The sequence below is a fragment of the Uloborus diversus genome, chromosome 10 (assembly GCF_026930045.1).
Source record: "Uloborus diversus isolate 005 chromosome 10, Udiv.v.3.1, whole genome shotgun sequence".
Classification (NCBI taxonomy): Eukaryota; Metazoa; Arthropoda; class Arachnida; order Araneae; family Uloboridae; genus Uloborus; species Uloborus diversus.
The window spans coordinates 118,667,233-118,687,116 of record NC_072740.1 but is presented as its reverse complement, the minus strand read 5'-3'; the positions used below and the strand labels follow the sequence as shown (position 1 = coordinate 118,687,116).

The 19,884-nt window shown below is 32.7% G+C and overlaps 1 long non-coding RNA gene across 1 annotated transcript; it reads right to left on the bottom strand.

Moving 5' to 3' along the window:
- Window positions 1-10,135: 10,135 nt before the first annotated feature.
- Window positions 10,136-19,614, bottom strand: LOC129231787 (uncharacterized). The gene is made up of 3 exons (XR_008581296.1): window positions 19,547-19,614; window positions 16,498-16,590; window positions 10,136-10,242 (listed from the first exon to the last, which is right to left on the bottom strand). It is a non-coding gene; the product is annotated as an uncharacterized LOC129231787 (long non-coding RNA).
- Between the last annotated feature and the right edge of the window lie 270 nt (window positions 19,615-19,884).

Sequence of the window (19,884 nt, the reverse complement as noted above, 5' to 3'; positions counted from 1 at the left end):
TTAAACATAAATGAAAGATGAATTAAAAGCATTGGTAGAATTGAGATGTAATCATTGGAAAATGTCTCCTTATTCATAAAGAAACATTCGTTGTAATGATTAATTATGTCATTATTCAACGATTTTAGCTGAAAAAAAATATCTATATACATTTAAGTTTACTATGCATTCTTCAGACTAGGAAAAAAAATGGTTTCTAATTTATAATCACAAAACAAATTTAGTTTCTATGATTTAATTTTTTTTTGCTGAAATATTGTTCTCATTTTCATCGAGAATATCCTTTTTTGAAATTATTTATTAAAAACTTAATTTCAACTCGATGTGCTTTTACACACAACAAGGAAACATGATTACATTAATTCCTTCAGACGTCATGAAACATCTCGCATATTTGTGTCGACAAGCCTAATCTATTTTGTCTCGGTGCGGTGCTCAAATTATTAGCAGCGATGCCAAAAGCTTTGCTGATGTAAAATTATGCTATTTTAATAAATCCATCTTGTTTACAAGAAAGATATCTCGCCCGAATCAAGTCATTTTCATATCTCCAATGTTATTAAATTATTGCGACCCATGTAAAGCAAGATTTTAATCTGCCCGACTTTAAGCGTTCCCGACAAATGCGGTCTAATATTCCCCAGCAAGGTTCGAGCTTACTATGCAAATCTAAACTGTGGGCTTGTAATGCTTTGTTGTCAACACAGCACCGCAACTGGGAAATTCCCGCGCCTTCTTTTCCTTAAATGATCAATCATGTCTAAGTCAGGAAGCCACTTTTCTCTTCGAACCGCGGTAATTAAAGGAACAAGTAACGGGCGGGGATTGGGGCAAAGCGGGGCTGCGCCCGCATTCGGGAGGGGGTAAAGAATGCAGGAATGGAACCAAATCTTGAAGAGATGACGGGACTTTGAGGATTCTCCCACATGGGAAAGTATCCCATGCCTGCCAAGTCCTGGGGATTATAGTTTGTTAAAGTTAGTCCATTTTGTTTTACTGCTTTTAATTCATTGAAGTTTTAAAATAAAACCCAAATTGGAGATTTATCGTAAGTTGATACACTGAGAAAAATTTCAGTAACGTTTTTGAATATAGTATGGGGAATAAGGCTGCTATGGAGCATGTAAATTTCAAAAGAGAAGTTTTAAAATAATTTCTGAAACATTCCGGAAATTTTTCTGAATAATACAAAAACAAGTTTTCAAAAGACTCAGAAACTTTTGCAAAAATCACAGAAAGAGGTTACTAAACCACTCGAAAACGTTTTTGGAAGTTACAGATATAGATTTTCCGCAGTACACAAAAACGTTTTTGAAAATTATACACCGTAGCTGCCAACTAACGATTACAGTTTCCGATGGTCAATTAAATGTAAATAAATAAATTAATTAATTGAGAGAGAGAGATATGACGGAACGGGGTTGAGGATTCACCGACATAGGAAAGTATCCCGAGTCTGCCACATCCTTGGGGCTGTAGTTTCTTGAAGTTTGTACAGTCGAGCCCGCTTAATAGAATAGGCAATTTGCCAGGAAAAATTCTAATAAGCGGGATATTCCATTATCCGGGATAAAAATAACCCACATCAACGGTGTAGTACATTGGAATTTTATTACATTAAGCCGGATATTCTATTATTCGATATTCCATTAAGCGGGCTCGACTGTATATTTTATTGTACTGCTTTTTATCTTAAGCTCATTGAAGTTTTAAAGTGAAACCCGAATTGGAAATCTACCATTGTTTGATACTCTGGGGAGCGGGGGGTCAAAAAACGTTTGTGAACAAATCGTAGGGAATAAGGTAAATGCAAGGTTGGAAGAGTAGAATGCTGCACTTTTGTTGACAATTTTTGTTCGAAAGAAGATATAGTAGGGGAATGTGGGGCAAAGTGAAATGGTTTAGATGACTGAGTTTTTTCAAAATGCACAAATCAGAAATTTGTTTTGAAAATTGCAGTACATAAAAAAAGAGCATTGTATTTTATAATGAAACTTGGGTTGAAAGAGTATTTTTTATTTTAGGCAGTAAATTTGAGTATTCAAAAAAAAAGGGAAAATTTTCACTTTTTTTTTTAAACTTACTTTTATAAAAAAGGAAGTATTGTATTCGCGAAAAAAATTTCACTCAAAAATCGGCCTTAATTTCCATTTTGCTCGCACCCGAATGAATATTGATTTTTTTTTCAACCCGACCACACGTGGATACAGGCCTAAGAACGTATAGACACCTGACGAACCCATTTTGACGATCCCCGAGTTAATTACAACGAGTTTTCTCGTAACGTCCGTATGTACGTATGTATGTGCGTATGTGTGTATGTATCTCGCATAACTCAAGAATGGTATGTCCTAGAAAGTTGAAATTTGACACATAGACTCCAAGTGGGGTCTAGTTATGCGCCTTCACTTTTGGTTGCATTCGGATGTTCCAAAGAAAGTCTTTTATACCTTTTTTGGGGTAAAATCATTGTTAATTTCAATGTAAACTCAAACGGTGCTATAATTTGGCAAAACACTTGGCAGTATATCGCCAAGCTTTTGGTCGCCAAGTTTTGTCGCCAACTTGGCGACGAATTTGGTGTTCTGGTTTCAGTTTGGCCATATTTAGAGAGTTAACTATTGAATCACATTAAAACTGCCAATATTGGGAAAATTTATCTGTATAAAACGTTTTCTTTACTTCGGTTCGCAACAGACTTGGAATGAAAGCATTTAAAGTGTTTTTCTGCTCACTCCGAGGAACTTTAAATTGGAGTAAAAGGAAGTCATATGATGCACACATCACCTCGCTTTTTTTTCATGGGGCAAAGCAGAAAATAAAACATTTTTCTAACGAAATATTTTCTATTTGATTAGAAAACAAATTTTTGATCAGAAGAATCAGTAAATAAAAGACTAAATGAATAAATGTAAAGATAATGAAACAATAAATGAATAATTAAATGAATAAATCAATTAATCTTTGAAGAAAAATAAATGAGCAAGTAAAAGAATGAATGAATAAGAAAATAAGTGAATGAATGAATAAATATAAGTGAATTACTAAATGAATTAATTAATAAATGAGTGAGTAAATGAAACAAACTATTTCACTTTGCCCCGTATGTACTTGACTAATTCTACAATTTATTTAAAATTCAAATGAGCCTAATATTAACTAAATTAATACTGCATTGAATATTAGGAGGTCTCAATTAATATTTAAAATGTTAGTAACAAGAACGTTATTTTATACTAAAAAAAATATTTCTTTTTTACAACAAAATATTACGATATGAGTATCATTTTTTAAAAATTGCCTGTAATTACCAAATGCTTTAATCTTCGGCGGTATTTTGTTTTCCTACTGGAATAGACTACATATGGCACTATATAGTTAAAATAATACCAGATATGTGGAGCTAAATATTTCACCATTTCACTTTTCCCCGCTATTTCACTTTGCCCCATGTTTCCCTACATACTTTAAATTAAATTGAATTTAGAAATGGTTGTTTAACAAAATTTAAATCAAATCTTCAGATTCCTCCAAAATCGTGAAAAAAAATATTTTCTTGTTCCTTGAGTTTTCCTCGAAGCAGTATGAAAACAAAGAGAGAGAGAGAGAGAAAGAAAAATGAATTGTAGTTACCTATTGTACTTCATCCCACGGTATGGGGCAGCTACGGTGCATATAAATTTAAAAAAAAAAAGAGAGAGAGATTTCCCTGAAATACTCCAAAACAATTCTGAATAATACAGAAAAAGGTTCCCATAATACTTTAAAAGTTTTTTTTTTAAAAATCACAGAAATACTCTCTTAAAAAATTCCAGCGATTTCAACTCAGACTGAGTAAATTTTCACTCCTTTCCAGTTTTGAAAACGCACTTTCCTTATAGGAGTGAATTTCATTCCTTTTGCGGAGCGGTTATTTTCACTACTTTTGGATAAGTTAATTTCACTCCCTTTTGATAAGTTATTTTCACTCTTTTTTAAGACTAAATTAATATCGTAAAAGAGTGACTGCTTTCCGTTTTGGAAAGCCGATATTTCACTCCTTTTTAGAATAAAATAGGTAAAATCATTTCACTCTCATTTGGTGAAATTGTTTTCTAAATGTGTTTCCATGTGCTTATGCTGTGTATTTGAATTTAAAACTGTTTTAAAATTGTTATGTCATTTGAAAAAAAAATAGTTTTTAGGTTAAAAAAATGTGAAAAAAAAACCCCTGTTTTTAGTGTTTCCGAAGAGGATGCACAAAAACTGCATGGTAAATAGTACGAATAATTTTCTTTTCTATTAAAACTTTAACTGATAATATTTCTTGAACTACTCGTATATCGTTACAAATCACCCACTTGCAATATTACGTACATTTCCGATTCTAAAGATTGAAATAAAATTAAAAAACCCACACAGTTCCAAATAAATAGATTTAAAATTTTGAAACTTTATATTAATATTCTCAATGTGCCTTTTAACATTAATAATGTTTTAAAAGTTAGATCAGTCCAAATTAATTTAAAAAGTCACTCATAAATTATGACAAGATACGTTTGAATTCAATTTTGTTTCTTCGGGGCTATTCTTAAATTACGTAAGGACAATTTTGGCAATTTTTGACCTTCCCTTCCCCCTATGTAAGGGTCTGTAAGATCCCCCTCCCCCCTCCCATCTACGTAAGATTCTTTTTTTTCTTCACAATAATAAAATAACAGATATTATATCACTGGGATCGTTCTTAAATTAACTATCATTATTATTTCTTTAAAACCTTTTTGAGTAAAGAAATGTTTACTGTAAGGAATCTAGACCGAATGTTTTTTCGACAAATAATTTTTGTATATGATGCGATAATAATTAAAAATAAGACATGCAAAACACAGAGCGGTTCTTTTATTATATTTTACACGTTTCATTCTTTGAAACACTAGTAAAACACAGCTCATCCTTTAATACATACTTTTACCTTCCTGAAGCAAATGAAATATAATATTTGCCAAACCACTTGACCGCGGATTTCTAATATAAAATATCGGCTTGGAAAATATTACGTAAGAATGGATCTACCCCCCCCCCCTTCAAGCAAGGGTATGTAGAGAATTTTCCACCCCCCTCCCCCTCAGGACCCTTAATTAATGAATGGCCCGTTACACATATGAATGAGTGCATTATACAAAGTTTATGAAACTCTTTAAAGTTTATTATACACACAAACTATTTGATTAATTTAAAATAGACGCAGTGGTTGGAGCTCCGACCATCGGGAGCGGATTCGGTATCCGACCTATAGATTTGCGCATGGTCGGGTCTGTAACACCTGCCTAAAATATATATACAGTACACACACACACCAAAGATGGTAACGACTGTTTCAAATGTCATATTTTTGATTCGATGAACGAAACAAAATTGCTGATGAAAGTTTCATTCATTTGGAAGAAAAAGTTACAAAAAGTTCGCCGTAACATTGCACGTGGGTGATTTGTAACGATATACGAGCAGTTCAAGAAATATTAACAGTTACGAGTTTTAATGAAAAAGAAAATTCTTCGTACTTACCATGCAGTTTTTTGCATCGCCTTCAGAAACCTCATTCGGCAACAAATATTGTTTTAAATCATTAAATGAAGACATTTAGATATAGCGACATCCACTTGGTATTCGCGACCAACGTTAGTTAAGCCTAACGTGGAGGTATAGAAGATTCTCTCTAAACAAAATCACGTGACAGAATCGAACCAATGAAAATGGTTTTGAGTCCTTCTTTTAAAGAATGTTTTTATTTTTCGCTCATCCAAAGGAGTGTTTAAGAATTTCACGCGAATAAGGAAAAGTTTTAGTCTTGGTTTTTTCGTAAAGCGTCTTTTTTCGATAAAGCTAGCACTCAGAAAGAATAAACACACTCGCAATAGATTTCACTCCTTTTAAGAGTTATTTTTTCGCTCTTTTGAATTAAGAGTGTAGGTTTGTAAATCACTCGGAAACGAAGTTACAGAAAAAAAAATCCGAAATGAGCAGAAACGTTTGTGAAAATTGCATGCGCCGTATTACAGTTCAGGAACGCCAGTTGAACGAGAGAAAGCTGAAAAAGAAAAAGATAGAGATGACGAGACGCTGAGGATTCTCCCGCATGGGAAATACAGTGGCCGCCGCTTATATGAATCACGTTTGTTGTAAACAGTTTTAATTCCACAAAGCGGCTGAATCAACAAAACAGCTAATTCAATAAAGCTTAATTTTGTTGTTTTTGACAATTTGATTCATTAAAGCGGTTGATTCAACTAACCACTGATTCAATTAACCGGTGTCCACTGTATAGTTTGCTAAAGTTAGTTCATTTGAGACGTTTAGGATCAAAACCAGCTGAATCCATGAATTTTCAAAAACGTTTTTCTCCCTAATTAGCTTTTTCTTTGTCTACACCATCAATTGGAATCTAATCTATCGATTTGGAACGAAACCTTCTCAATCAGCTCGAAAACTGCTGCAAAAAAAGCTTTTCTTCAAAACCAGTTCAATCCATGCTTTTTTTTTGTATCGACACTAAAAACGTATATGTAATATAAGCAACATTGCTCAATCAACTCATATTTTTTATTGCACAGGAGACACTGCATGAAAGTGAGAAACCATCACATAAATTTGACTGGAATTTCAATGGAAAATTTTAAAAATATAATGATAAGGCCAGTTTACTTCAAAACCGGCTCAATCCAAATTATTTTTATGTGTAAACGATTAGACTATGCAACTAGTTAAAAAAAAAAAACAGAAATGAAGTCGAAAGCCAAATATTTTTCAAACGAAAGAAATGAAAATCTTTTGGAAAAGTAAAGTCGGTAGAGAGTTTTTTTTTTTTTTTTTAGTTTCTCCTAAAACAATTAAAAATTTGAAATGAGTTGAATTTTGTACTAAACGCTTCATTTTACTGTACTATCTTTCATTTTTATATCTTAGAGGTTTTAAATAAAATAAAACTCAAATTAGACATTTTACCGCTTAGAACGATCGACAATTAAATGATTTTTTTTTAATTTTAATTTACTAATCATAATAAAAAAAATCATCGTTCATTTTCGAGGATTCTTCAATAGTTAGACAACTTTCGCCATTTCAGACGATCCTTTCCTCGCTGGATCGAAAACCCATGCTCAAATCTCAGGTCTAGTTTTTATCAATTTATCAAAAGTTTAAACAGAGCATTTTTCACGAAGCCATTTCGTCAAATACGACAAAAAATTCGTGAGCTTTGAGAATTCATTTCCGAGAGTGTACAATTATCAATAAATTCAAGTTTTCGAGTTATATGTAAAAGGTGGAACTATTTTACCCAAGTAAAATCGAAGAGTTAAACTTGTCTGCTTGAAAAAGTCGAGATTGCGACCTTTGCATTTGCGGAAAGAGTTATTTTCGTACATATTTTTGCTACCGGAAAACACAATAGATGATTCTCAAAGACCGCATTTCTATTTAAAGTATTTCAGTTCCGCATTCATTGGAGTACCAGGGAAAATTTGTTCCAGATTCTCAATTGAGAATCCGCCTTAGAAAAAGGAGGAATATTTTTAAAATCAATTTTGATTTACATCTCTGCTGAGAGCTTTCCATCTTTTGAATCAATTATGTCAGTGGCGGTGGGTTTTGAAAATTAGTGAGGTTGCTCATGTACAAAATGTTACTTGAGCAACTTCAAACCTATCACATGACTTCCTTTCACGTCAATTTAATGATAATAGCGCCTTGGAGTGAGCAAGGAAACACTAAATATTTTCACCCCTAGTTTCTTGGGAACCGAAGCAAAAAAAACGTTTTACACTGATTTATTTCCCCATTACTGGCAATTTGGCAGTGGTTAACTCTTTAAACATCACCAACATTGGCTGAATTAAAATTTAAAAATTAAAAAAAGCGCCAAATTTTTTGCCAAGTTGGCGACAAAACTTGGCGGCCAAAAGCTTGGCGATGTATCGCCAAGTGTTTGACAAATTATAACACCACTTGAGTTAGCATTGAAATTAACAATGATTCCCCCCCCCCTAAAAGGTGTAAAAAAACCTCTTAGGAACATCCGAATACTACCAAAAGTGAAGGTGCACAATTAGACTCCACTGGGAGTCTACGTACCAAATATCAACTTTCTAGGACATACCGTTTTTGAGTTATGCGAGATACATACGCACATACACACATACATACGTACATACGGACGTCACAAGAAAACTCGTTGTAATTAACTCGGGGATCGTCAAAATGGGTATTTCGGGTACGTTCCTAGGCATGTATCTACGTGTGGTCGGGTCGAAAAAAAAAAAAAAACTCAACATTCATTCGGGGGTGAGCAAAATGGAAATTAAGGCCGATTTTGGAGTGAAGATTTTTTCGCGAATACAATACTTTCTTTTTTGTAAAAGGAAGTAAAAAGCTTTTGTTATAGTAATAGGTGCGTTTTTTTTTACAATGATGAAATAATAATAATACAAAATCCTTAAGAAATGTTTGTTAATGGTAAAAATAAAAGAAAAATATGGGGTCAGAACTCCACAAATATTTTGGAAGGTGATAGATTCCCGCAGTACTTATAGACGCTAAAGATGGTTCTGGAGTTGAGCGTACACTGTTAAAACTACAGGTTGCATTTGGCACTTTTCGAGGGTGAAAAGCTTGTTCACCAGCGGCACTCTTTACGGTGCCGAAATTGCACCCTTAACACGGGCGAAAAACCGGCACCCTCACTCTAAGAAATTTCACCGTTAGAATACGGTCAGTGACCGGCAGAAAATGGTCCGGTCACTGCCCGTAAAAATAATATTCTGCCCGTAATCTTTCATGACCGTAAAAATAATAGGTTTGCCTGTAATTTCCTCCCCGTAAAATAAAAGGGGAGTGACCGTAAATTGACAATGTGCCCGTGAAAATTATATTCCTTTTTCTACGGCCACTGCCCGTACATTGACTATGTGCCCGTAAAAGCTAGAATTTGTTTTCTACGCCCATTGACCGTAAATTGATATTGTTCCCGTAAAAGCTAAAATTTATTTTCTAGTCCTATTGCCCGTAAATTGATATTGCTCCCGTAAAAGCTAGAATTTATTCTCTACGCCTATTGCCCGTAAATTGATATTACTTCCGTAAAAGCTATAATTCGTTTTCTAGGATTACTGCCCGTAAATTGGCGTTATGCTCATAAAACTTTTCTATGGTCACTGCCTCCTGTAAATTAACATGATGTTCATAAAAAAAATGTCATTCTTTATCGTCACTGCTCACAAATTATTAGGTGCTTTAAAACTTAGTTTATTGTCATATAAGAACCAAGTTATAAATAAAAGTTTTAAGAACACAATAAAATGCAAGTCATTTTTACAATTCAATTAATGCGTAAAATAGGCTAACACTGTTAGTAATGCAGTTTGAGGACCCCAGTTGCCAGAATTATAAATATTCTATTAAATGATCTCTAAAAATGAGAATGCATGTTTAAGAGAGAGAAGTATAAAAAGAAATATAGAAAAAATCCTGTGAAATAAGGGAAACTTAACTGAAAAAAAAAAAACAAATTCAGTAAAGCTTTTTTACTGTATGGATTATAGTAAAATACAATACTTAATATTTTATGTAAAATGCTTACATACACAATAATTTGTTTCATCGCTAAAACACATGTTACCAATATTGGCAACTAGTGTTTTTTTAATGGTTCGTCTATTGCCTTTACTTGTTTGCTAACCTCGTTCATTCAAAGAACATAGAACATTCAAAAAAGTTATATAAATTATTAAAAAACATATTTATACTTCATATTTAAAAAGTTATAAATTAATTAAATTATACATAAATTAAAAACTTGTGCAGTCGACTTCAAAAATAGACTGCATTTTTTACTAGCTAGCATAAACTTGTGGATAAATTAATTTTTAAACACCATAAGTATCCATTAAAGGTAAGCATCTTGAAAACAATTTTATCGAGAGAAAGAATTTTAGCTCAAAAATTATTACCAAAAAAATATGTGAGCATGTCTACATAAGAAATAAGAAGAGACAATATCAAGAAGTGTCAGCAATGAAAACAAAGAGTTTAAAAACATCAAAAAGGTTTATTTTACACTAATTACAAGTTAAATAACAACATAATTACAAATAAACTTTTTCAGAAGAGAAATTATGGTCAAATTTTTCAAAACTTGGTTGAATCACTTTTTCCAAATCTTTATTCCTTTTGGATCCTTTAGTTCAGTAACTTATCCAAAATATTGCCCTAAAAAGAAATCACCATAAGGAAAATTAAGAATGATTTGTTTTTCACACATTTAAAGCAGAGCAGCATTCTCACTAAATAGTAGAGACGTACCGAGTAGCACTTTGGCCGAGTACCGAGTACTCGGCCGAGTACCGAGTTACCGAGTACTCGGCAGAGTTTCAAGTACCAATTATGTTTTAAGAAGAACCACTGACACACATGTGATGAATTTTGAACTTATTGGAATAGTAGTATAAACCCTCCTTGTCCATATAATAGTTTTTAAAACTAAATTCCTGCTGAAATTTAATTACGCATTATATATATATACAATTTTGTTTGTGTCAAAAGTTTTACAAAAAAATAATTTTTTAAATTAAAAATAAATAAATAAAAGGTATGATTAATTAAGTTGGAATTAAAACAAATTACAGTAAAATCCCTCTAATGCGGACACTAACAGGACAAATTTTTTTTCTGCAATATAGAGGTGTCCACAGGACAGGGGTTTAATAATGTTATTTGCATTGGAACTGGGGAATTAAAAATTGTCCGCATAAGAGGGGTGTCCGTTAGGAGGGGTTTCACTGTATACCAATCAATTATAGTTCTAATCTGCCAAACATAAATAATTTTTAAAAGCAGATAAAACAAATGTGCAGGAACACTCCAGACGCGTGTTTCTGCCCCCCCCCCCCCCCGTTACAAGGAACGTCTTTTTCAGTGCATAACATGTGAGCTAAAGAATGTAAAGACATTCAACAAAAAAATACGACTTTTGTCGGATGCCTTTAAATCTACGAGCCCCCATTTTGTGCATTGAAAAAGGAATTCCTTGTAGTGCCAAAACACGTGTCTGCAGAGTTCCTGCACTGTACTTTTAAGGTTGTTTTATTTTTTAAGCAAAGGTATTTTTACATTTTTTATAACTAATTTTTGTTTGTAGCAAAAATCCATTTTTAATATAAAAATTCCATATTTTCTATACTTACATTTCTTGCGTAATTTTTAATAAATAAGTTTTATTAACTTTGGGGACATTAAAATAAAGATTTATTCCATTGAAGCATTACAAACTTCATTATTCTCAAAATTTAAATTTGACTTATAAATTTTAATTGTAAATGATTGCAGAATATAATGCTTGCTCTTTTTTTTATAAATTTTAGTATCTGTCTTGGACAATATTCAATTTTTTGCAACTACTCGGTATTGGCCGAGTATCTGATCAGAATTTGGCCGAGTACCGAGTAGTTACCGAGTACTCGGTACGTCTCTACTAAATAGTGAAAATCAAAATAAAGCATTTTAAAGCACCCTATTTTTTTTTCACCCCTTTCCCTGGTTTCATAAGGTTTTCCTCCCTAATATGATGTTCAAAGGATTTTTACATAATTTCCAGGAATCCTAGGAAAAAGCACATGCATACATAGAAATATAAGCTATAATAAAATTAAACAAAAAAATTATGGCTAGATCAAAAGACATCGTAACTGCTAAAATGTATAAATCTTAAGCTTAATGCATAAAAGCTGGTAAACATGTAAATATCGAAAAATTTGTTTCATCAAATCAAACGAATGACAAAGAAAAGCATTTTTCCGACATCAATTCAAAATATGTGGTCTGTTTTGAAAAGAAAACAAAATGAGGTTATGAATATTTAGTGAACATCAATTTCAAAAAAAGAAAGAAAATCAATTGAAAACATAAACAATAATGATGATCATTAAGAGATATAATTAAACATAAAGCACTTTGGAGTCTTGCAAAGATCTCGGGGGAAACCTGCAACTGTAGTACAAGTATAAGGGGAAATTTCAGGGAAAAAACATTTTGGCATTTTTAGTGCCAATATGGGCTATTTCCTGACGGGCATCTACAGTATGATAAACACAGATATTGAAAACACCTTTTTTCAGAGCATAAGCATCCAAGCTTTTTGACCCCATACATAAGCATGGTAGCAGATTTTCTAGTAGAGGGGCTAAGGGGGGGCTACAAGGGATAAATAAAAATAAACTATTTTATTTCATAATTTTTCATTCATTTTTCCTCATACATAAATAAAACTTTTAAACAAGTTTTATAAATAAAAACATAAAACATATTTGAATAAAACTACTTTTGTTCGCTATAGGAATAATATTGGAGTCTGAGTCCAGTCCTAAAGAATGCATTTGTACAGGTTTAGTATTTGTATTTTTTTTTTCCAAGTTCGAAAAGAAAAGTAAAGACAGAAAAACATGTTGCATTGTTGGAAGGAAAAAGACAAACTATGGAAATCTTCAGCTCCTTACCCCAAATTAAGAGACTTCCCAGTAAAAGTACTGGTCAAAAAATTTTTAAAGCACTAAGAAGCTATCTATGATTAATTTTTAACGCGAGAAAGAACTGTGATGGAAAAATTTAAGTTTTTTAAATCAATTTCAATCCCCCCCCCCCCACAAATTCTGAAAAAATAGTTTTAAATTTTAAACTTTAAATCTTTTTGGATTTCCTTTTTAATTGAAAACTTATTTCATGCTCAATATCCATATAAATATTCCAATAACAGAAAAATTTTCCCTTGTGTATGTCAGTTGTTCATTAAAAAAAGATCTATATTCAGTACTTGACCCAGTAGCATGAACTTGGGTTGAGTACTCAGTAATCATCCTAAGTACTATTCAACCACACTAAATTACTGCACTCAATAGTAGGACAATGTTTTCAACCACACATGCACACTGGGTTTTAACATGCATACCCACCAACTTTGAAAAAGCTCTTCGTTTAAATTAGGGATACATTGAATATGCAGTTGATTTTTGGTATACTGCTGGCTATTTGGCAAACAAAACCAAATACTTGGTTGGGCTGAATACCTTAATATTTAGTCAGCAATTGAATAGTAAATAACATAAATAGTTGACAATTAGTAGGCAAACAATTTTTTATACAATGAATGTATAGTACTCTAGTACAAACTTCCAACCTGTTATTTACTAATATTATCACATTTGGGTAATTCTTCAGAAAACATAACTTTTGAATGCAAATATTTTTCAATTTCGAAACCTTTTGTTTCCTTTTTTTTTCGTTCTTCCATGAAAGTGTTACCTACTAGAAGTAACCATAAACAATGGCCCAGCTCAGTTCCAATTATTTTACGTATAAATAAAAAATAAAATAATCCCTTGTTCATAGAAATTAAAAAATAAAATAAAAATAACTTTTGTTTTAGTACTTAAAAATTGAGGCCAATTTAATATCAAAGTGGTAGTTTTGTTAATTGTGCAATCAATCAGCTATTTTAATGATTAGTGGGAATATAATTAAGTTCTCTTCATTAAAGTATGGTTTAATTAGTAGTTTCAAATACATGTAAAATAGTATTTAGTAAATTTTTGTGCGACATGACTTCTTGTCCTACTAAAATGAACTAAACCACAATATTAAAAAGTTAAATATACTTAAACAATTATCATTTGAGGCACTTGTGAAAGGAATAATTAATAAATAAGTATATACTTTTAATTAATCAAGTTATAAAGCAACATAAACAGCCACACAAGGTGTGTGACATGCCATGGAAGTGAAATTCACGCGTTGTGAACCAAAAACCTAAAGTAAAACTTGTTATTCAAAAATTGGTGGCAGGTTTAAATCAATATACTTTTGATGAAATTAAAAATCATTGTTAAATGAATTGTTCCTAAAATTTTTTACTGTAAAAGGCGTACTGTTTGAAGAATGACCCATTTAAGGTGATTTTAGTGCAAGAGAAAACATTCAGATGTTACATTTAAGTTTCGCAACTTTTCACTTTCTTTTATATCTTACGCCACATAAACATTTTTTTTTTACCGCTTATAAGTCATAAGTATGAAACTAAACTCAGTGGCGCAAAATTGGAGGCAATCCCACCGTGCCCATATCAATCTTCATGACAGAGGGCTGTGGGGTGCAAAGGCAGGTGTTCTAGTAAGGTGGTCAACCGAACGTGGAACCTCCAGTATTTAGTTTCCAAGCATGCTTGGTACTCATTTTATTGACCCACTTATGGGATGAAAGGTGAAATCAACTGTGCCCAACGGGGAATTAAACTCAAATCTGCAATGAGGAGGCACAAAGTGCCTCTGGACTTCTTAGGTATAAAACACTAAGCAGAAAAAAACAATTTGTGAAACGTTTCTCGTCTCACAAATGTTTAAAAAAGGCAATTTATAACGTGCAAAGAAAACACTCAGAAATTAAATTTTGCAGTATTTTGATTTCGGAAGTTTTACCATTTAAAATATTATGTAATGCTTAAAACAAAATAATTAATCTACAGAAAATAGATAAGCATCTTCAATTCTGAATTGCCATAAAATAAAATACAAAAATTATAAATCATTTTTTAGCCAAATATTCAGTCTCCAGTCAAATATTTGACTAGAATTCTAATAAAATATTCGCTCAAAAACACATAATTGAACTATCAAATCATCGAAAAGAAATCAATAACCAAACTCTCGACAACAAACATTCTTTTATAACACTATTTAATTAAACCACAAAGGTGTCTGTTCCACAATAGTGGAGGCTCATCCTCATCCCCTAAAAGACGGTGCCACAAAGAAGGACATTCCTAAAAAAGACACCCTTACAGTAAATTTTATTAGCAGTCTACTTTTGGTTCTTTTCAATAGTAAATGAGTGTTACTGATATGATTAATATAATTCTTAGATTGCAAACATCGCAATTGGAAAACAAAATATCAAACATATCATACTATTTTGAACACGCTTAAAATGAATTTCTGCTAAGATAAACTACATTTGTGATCCCTGTCCTATTGATTGTTAATGATTGATATTTTGATAAGATAAACTAAGGTGAAGGCCAATAGATTATAAAGGTCCCTTGGAGTTAGTTTTAATAAGGTTTGACTGTATTTTCAAAATAAATATGGAAATCTGCGCATCCTACATGCAACAATGGATACAAGGCGAGGGTCATAATTCTCTGCCGACATTATTATCCAATCACTTTGTGTTCAAATATACTTAATGAATAACCTGCAAACAATTGGAGAATTTTTTTTAAAATTCACTTAATATTTTTTAAAGTAAAAATCTGGAATACAACTTCCTTTCATTGCTTTTAAAATTAATTAGTATTGTTTATGTCCCACAAGGTGCTTTATTTCTGGCTAAGTTATTGCTTTAATTGACACCCAAGTATTTTCAGAATTTTTTATGCACCTTAAAAATATTCTTCAGCATGACCAGCCCTAAAATAGCAGTATCTAACCCCCTGATATCAACCTTTTCATCATTTATAAGTTGTACCACAAAAGATGGCAAATGCACTTCTTTTGTCGTAAGTAGGATCAGGCCCGGCATTATAACTACTGTGAATGCGTTAGGCATTTAGGATCGGCAATGGGGTTAAAACCAAGGATTCTGTTAGGAATTGAGCCCCTAAAACCTCCTAACTGGCAGTGCCCGTGCATACCCTAGCCATGCTCATCTTTTTTTCTTGGAAGAAAGGGAGGGGGGAAATCCCCCCCCCTTGCATCCAATGACGAGCATGGATGGGTATGCAGTGGGGCAGACAGGTTTGAGATTTTAACTGTTGAAAACTGCCCAAGTATCCTTGGTTGTAGCACATGTTGCCAATCCGAAATACAGTAGTTTATATACGTATAAGGCAAGGGGGCCCATATAGGGGTGCAAGGGGGGCTAGAGCCCCCCCCCCCTTGAAATTAGAATTTCCTTGCTTTTAGTACTTTTTTCCTTGCAAAAATGTAAAAATATTTCTTCTCCAGCCATTAATGAATAAGTGATTAAAAATGTCAAATTTTAATGACTCTAATCTGTCCTGAAATCAGTTTCCATGGGGAAAATATATAGCTAAACCAAAGGGAAAATATTTGAGCCCCCCCCCCCCCCCTTGCAACTTTGCATATGGGCGCCCTGCCTATACAATACAATACAAATAGGACGTGTTCTCATATACAATACAAATAGACTACCTAAGATTACAAAATGAAGAGTTCTGTTTTCGTGTCCAGTTCATCTGACATCACTCTGTGGCACAATTATACTTAACATTTTATATTCTTTTAAATTTATTATAAAATTTTATTTTTCCATATCTATAACATCATACAACAGCGACCAGAAATAAAAGCACTGAATACAAGTAGAAAAATTACAATTGTTAGTTTCTGAGCAAAGAAACTGATCGTCGCTCAATAGAGTTTAGAAAAGCATTTCTTAAAATAAAATATTAATACATACCTCTAAATATAATTTTGATGAAACACTTTTTGATCCAAAAGTTATTTTTCACCCAATTGTGCAAACTGGATCAAACTTCAAAGCAAGGATTGTCTGGGTGAAAGAAAATTCAACTAAGTATATGGAACAAAATAAAAAATGATGGGTATGATTATGCATCATGTATATAAAAAAACCCTAGATTAAATAAAAAATTATTAAATAAAAACAAAAAACCCAACTGCGTAAAAACCAAAAAAAAACTAAAAAGAAAAATGTATAAGCCCAGTAGTTTAGAATGTATTAAGTACCTACTACCAAATAACTACACCATTGAAATAGTTTTATAACTGTACACACATAAGACAAAGCAGAATAGAAGGATCAACAGTCGGGGCCCATTCCTTTTTGATTCAAGAACCCCGTAAAATTTGAATGAACGACATTTTCGAAAACGTTTTCGATTCTGGGTATTTTTTTGAAATTGAAGCTCCAAAAATTCAAAATTTTTGACGATCTTTGATGACATGGAGAGAGGGGGGTTGAGGGACTCTCCCCTGAAAAAATTTTGGAACTAAAGTCGTAAAAATACAGTTGTAGGCGATTTTTTGTGATGAGTTTGGGGGGAGGGGGAGAGTTTGAGGACCTTTTTTTCCGGAATTTTTTTTGAATTTACAAATTTAAATTTACAAAGGTAAATTTAGGTTTGTGAATTCGGGGGGGGGGGGATCACCCCAATTGCTCCCTCTGTGGATACACCACTGCCCCTCCCCCACTTCAAGGACCTGCAAACATGACTCCTATAAACCTGCCAATAAGATTAAAACACATTCCAGTCAAAAACATTCATACCAGAACCAAATCATTCGAAAGAATGACCTGAAACGTGCCTTTGACAACAAACATTCGATTATAACACTATTTGAATGAAACACTTCAAAAAACAGTAGTACAACCAGGGGGAGGGTTCATGGATCTAGACCCTTATTGAAATGACCAAAATAATTCAAAAATGAAAATATTTGTGTTTCACACATAATTTCTCATTAGTCGTATATAAGAAAACTTCAAGTAAGCACCGTTAATACGTTTTTGAAAGTACTGCATGAAACAAGCGTATAAATGAAAAAAAGTATAATAGGTTTTCGTTATTATGTATTGGACTCAGCAGTGACTAATTTTGAAAACGTATAAATGATAAAAACGTATAAAAGAGAAACTATAAACTGTGCTTCACTGTATAATACACAGAGTGGTCCGAAAGCGGGGAGTAACCCTCGTTTAATTTTACTATGGTTGAATGTTTGCTGTACAGTTCAGGCTCCGATCCGAGTACCTGCAGTTCGGGGGGGGGGGGGGGGGCACATCCTTAAGAGATCCACGATCCAAGAAATTGAGGAAAAAAAAAAGAAAAAAAAAACTAGTACTGAGACTTATTTACGTAAACAATATACACTGCTGGTCTAGGAAGGGACCCACTAAGTTTTTGCAAGGGGGCAAAAATTTATAGAGCCGGGTTTAACAGTTACTTTGAAGTCTTAAGAACTTCAGTTGAACAAGATCCATGTTGCAACACAGCTGAATTCTGCACCACATTCCACTCAATTTTGGCGTTTAGAACATTGCGTTTAAAATTCTGCTCCGAACCCAGCAAAACATCTGCAATAACATGGAGAAGAATTCCGCTGTGTTACGACATAGATGGTGCTCTGCCGATTTTTACTACTTTCAAGACTGTAAAGTGACTGCGTAACGAACATAACACTAAATATACGATGGGGGAGGGGGGGTCACCCCGTTTGAACCACTCTGTATTCTGCATATTAGACCCTTAAAGAAATGAAATCCTGGCTATGCAACCCCCAATAAAAAGTTATTTGATATTATAAGTCACATGAACGACTATTCTGTATATTAGACCCTTAAAGAAATGAAATCCTGGCTATGCAACCCCCAATAAAAAGTTATTTGATATTATAAGTCACATGAACGACTCTCAAAAAAGGCATACCCACAGTAAATTTCAATAGCACAATCTCACCACTTTAATCACTTCCTCCCCCCCCCCCCCCAAAAAAACCTATACTTAACTTCTATGATGAAAACACAGCCTACTAGAAAGACATGGCTTCTCGTCCGCTCAGATTGAGCAAATTGAAAACTGCTTCAATTACATAGAGAGCTGCGATTCAGACAATACAGCAGTTAATGATGTGAACATTCTTCTTACAGTAATTATTATACAAAATATTATATTTTAAGTTATGAATAGTTGTAAGTTACAGTAAAACATAGTATTATTATGGAAATTTACATTTAATTTATAAGTTTAGGCACATTGAACCAGAAACAATTCAGTAATTAAGTGTTGAAATTTGATAAGAAATACATGTTTCATCACATTATTTTTGGTTTATAATAATTGTATGAATAACTGTTTAAAGATTTAGCTGTTAAAAAAAATGTATGAAACATGTTTTAAACATTTCTAGCTGTGAAACTAATGAAAACAATGATGTCATTATTTATATTTTCTACTAAAAACGAATCTGTCGTTAATAGGTAGCCTAAAGCAATTTATTTTCAACTACGTACCTATGTTTTATTTCATTGGTTTAAATGTAACATTTGAGTTCATTAAAAACAATCTAAAAAATGTAACCAATTCCTATTAGTCATTGATCATGGTTATTTAAAACCAGGAATATAAAGCATGCAGAGAATTAGTAAATAATTCATTTTGCCCTCATGCACAACATCTTTAATTAATTACATTAATTTAGAAAAACACTGCAGAAATTTTTGAATGAAACTATGGAAATTAAAACACATGGAGCATAATATGATATTCATTTGTGCGTTTATATTGCATCACGTTTGCATGCATTGTATTATGTAAATACGTCTTGATACAATCAATATCAATTCTAAATTTCAACGTTACAGCGAAGCTTCGGTACTCGCCATCAATCAATGCTCACAAATTACTGTTATCAAAATAGCTAATAAAAAAAGAACAGCAGATTAAAATTACACTTAAACAATAGTATAGAAAAAAAAAAACACTTACTTAATATTTTTGACTCCAGACATTGGAATTGGAATCACATGGCGAGGGAAGACAACATTCTTTCTTTTTTTTCGACGCCTAGGAGCAATACTTAGATGAGAGCCTGGATGACAGAGTCTCTACTCTCCAATACGTATATTTGGTCCAGATATTGTAAGACGTATATCATGTATTACATATTAAAAAGGTTATCTAAAGACAACATTCGTTCAACACAAGGCATATATCTTGACTTTTCTCCTTCCCGCTTCTTTGCGTAGAAACACGTGACAACGACACGTGATCTTTATCAGCTAGCAAATTACGGGGAATGACCGTATTCTGCACAGATTAAGGGA